This window comes from Bufo bufo, chromosome 4 (assembly GCF_905171765.1).
Source record: "Bufo bufo chromosome 4, aBufBuf1.1, whole genome shotgun sequence".
Classification (NCBI taxonomy): domain Eukaryota; kingdom Metazoa; phylum Chordata; class Amphibia; order Anura; family Bufonidae; genus Bufo; species Bufo bufo.
Genome location: NC_053392.1, coordinates 334,906,549 through 334,910,201, shown reverse-complemented (window position 1 = coordinate 334,910,201; position 3,653 = coordinate 334,906,549).

Below are 3,653 nucleotides of genomic sequence, written 5' to 3'. Positions count from 1 at the left end.
GAGCCACTCTCATGTCTACTAGTAGGATTATAGAGTTGTACTGGAATAGAGGAATGTCTTATATAGTAGTGGTGCAATGTGCTTCCCTGGTCATGTCCTCATGGATCTGCATTGTCACTGATTGATAATGATGATGTTTAACTTGAATATTGTATTTTCATTAGCTGTTATATGTCATCAGCAAGGTAACAATGCTTTCTTTAGACTTGTCAGTTTTAGTAAATAATTGTTTCCCATAAGATAGCACCTTTTCTTTGAACTTTACATTGTACTGTTCCTCTGTTATTCCTCCTAGAGATATATTAATAAGGTGATGACTGGTTGTTACCAGGTGAAGGCATCTCTCTACACAGTCTGACATTGACCAATCAATCCTGAAGTATATTTGCACTGTTTTAGAAGCTACAGCTAAATATATATGGCTGTGAGATGTGGAAAAATAAAGTGAATGACCAGGGAAGATGAGTAGTATAGAATATAATGTATGCCAAGACCATAAAAAGGAAGAAAGAGCCATAGAGTGTAGCCAATAAAAACTAGGGTTACTTTGTACATTTTTCTAAATCACCCATTATTACTTGTTACATCCCAGGTTGTAAATGCTAAAGAGCCTCTGTGCACTCAGAGAGTTATCACTGTGTTAGCTGTAATGTTACATAGGACTGCAGGTAACACTACTACATTATGTGCACTCAGAGAGTTATTGCTGTGTTAGCTGTGGTGTTACATAGGACTGCTGCTGGAAAATACTACCTTATCTGCACACAGAGCGTTTTCACTGTATTATTTGTGGTGTTACATAGGGCTTAGATAACAGTTACTACATTACCTGTACTCAGAGAGGTATCACTGTGTTATCTATGGTGTTACATAGGACTACAAGTGACATCTACTACATTATCTGTACTCAGAGAGTTATCCCTGTGTTATATGTGGTGTTACATAGGACTGTAGGTGACATCTACCATATTATCTGTACTCAGAGAGTTATCAAAGTATTATCTGTGGTGTTACATAGGGCTGCTTTAGGAGTGCAAGTACCATCTATACCTTCCAACCGTCCCAGATCCGGCGGGACAGTCCTGGAGTTCGATTGCTGTGGCATGTCCCACTCTCAACTATCTCTGCTTCCTTAAAGGGGTACTCCGGGAATTAAGAAAATGAAAATACTTAAATGTTACTTTATTATAAATATATTCTCAAATACCTTTCATCATTTATAATGACTTGTTTTGTCTGGGGAGCAATCATCAGGGGAAACAAAATGGCCACTGTCCCATCAGTTAACAAAAAACCTGTCCTGATCACACATGAGGACAAGTTACTTAACAACACTGAGGTAAAGAGCTGCCTCCTCCTCTCTACTTGTCAGGGATTATGATCCTGAATACAGATGATAAGAACTTTAGCTGAATCTCTGGGGAATTTAGTTCATGAGGAGACATGAAGTACAGAGAGGACGGACAGGAGAGGCTGTGGCAATGGAGTCTACATACAAGCTGCTGCTCATTAGCCACATCTCACCCTCCTCTCATGTCTCCTCATCATCTCCATTACCACAGAGATTTACCTGTATTCAGGAACATAATCCCTGACAAGCAGAGCAGAGAGGAGGATGAGGCAGCACTATGGCTCATTGTGGTGAATTAACTTGTCCTCCTGCGTGATTAGGACAGGTTTTGTTTGTACTGATAGGACGGCGGCCATTTTATTTCTCCTTATGATTGTTCCCTAGACAAAACAAGAAATTCTAAGTAATGAAAGGTATTTGTGAATATATTTATTATAAAATAATATTTAAGTATTTTCATTTATCTAAGAACCACTTTAAGACACGGAGACAGTTAAAGGGGTTTTGCTGCGATTTATATTGATGACCTATGCTCAGGAAAGGTTATCAATATCTGATCAGTGGGGATCCAACACCCTGCAACCCGCCAATCAGCTGTTTGGCTTCCTGATCATTACACTACGTATAGTCTCCTGTGGAAAGGCAGCTTAGTGTAATTACTGAACAAATACTTGAATGGAATGGGTACTCGTCATTACACTGTGATGAAGCGCAGTGTAATAAGCAGGAAGCAGTACTCGCATGGAGCACTGTTACCTCTTAAAACAGCTGATTGGTGGGGTTGCCGGGTGTCAGACTCCCGCCGATCAGATATTGCTGCACAACCCCGTTAGGTGCAATGGTGAAGCATGGAGCTGTTTTCCCATCTGCACCATGTCAACTCATTGCGCCTGATGCAGAGGAGAGCATTTTTGCTCTGTTCTCCAGGGGAACAGGGAGAGGTGAGTATTATTTTTTATTTTATTAGCAATTCAGGGGTGGACACTAGTGGGACATTCTACTTTGTGGGGGGGGGGGGGGGGGGGCACTTAAAGGGAGTCTGTCACCACATTTGGGCATATTAGACCGATCAAATAGGGTTATATGATCCACCCAGAACTTAAAAACGGTACCTTTGTTGTGGAAAACTGACTTTTCTTTGAGCCGAAAATGAACTTATAAGGTTATGTTAATGAGCCCTCTCAAGTGCCCAGGGCGGTCTCTCAATCCTCGGAGCCCCAGGCAGCACCTCCTCAACGGCTCATCACCCCGCCCTCCGTGCGCCTCTGCCCGCCCGTTTACACCCCTCCCCTGTCCTTTTCCAATGCGGCTGTGCGGTCCAAATCGTAGCGGGCGCATGCGCAGTAGGTATCGCGATGCCCTGCCAGGAGCGGGCATCGCATTGCGCATGCGCCCGCTACAATTTGAACCGCACATCGTAGCGGGCGCATGCGCAGTAGGTATCGCGATGCCCTGTCAGGAGCGGGCATCGCATTGCGCATGTGCCCGCTACGATTTGGACTGCACAGCCGCATTGGAAAAGGACAGGGGAGGGGAGTAAACGGGCGGGCAGAGGCGCACGGAGGGCGGGGTGATGAGCCGTTGAGGAGGTGCTGCCTGGGGCTCCGAGGATTGAGAGACCGCCCTGGGCACTTGAGAGGGCTCATTAACATAACCTTATAAGTTCATTTTCGGCTCAAAGAAAAGTCAGTTTTCCACAACAAAGGTACCGTTTTTAAGTTCTGGGTGGATCATATAACCCTATTTGATCAGTCTAATATGCCCAAATGTGGTGACAGACTCCCTTTAAGGTAGCATGCTACTGTGTGGGGGCACTAAAAAAGGCATTCTATTGTGTGGGGCCATTAAAGGGGACAGTCTACTGTGTGGCGGCACAAAAGGGATTGGGTGCAATTGGGGCGTGTATAGATAAACATTAAGAATAATTAGGCCAGCTCAACATATATTTGCCGATCCGGTTCAGTTCCCCTCCAGCCTAAAGTAGGAACCTCCAGAGAGGAACTGAAGCTAGAACTGATCCCATAGTTTTCTATTGGATCTTTCATATTGATCCAGCACATCACTGTGCTGTGATCCATCACATCACAAATGCTATATGCAGGTTTTCCTGTTCGATGCTATCAGTATATAGTTGCCAGATCTACAGTACCTTGAAAAAGTATTCATACTCCTTGAACTTTTCCAAATTTTTCCACATTACACCCACAAACGTAAATGTATTCATTGGGATTGTATGTTATAGACCAACACAAAGTAGTCAGTATGTGTGAAGTGAAAAGAAAATGATACATGGTTTTCAAAA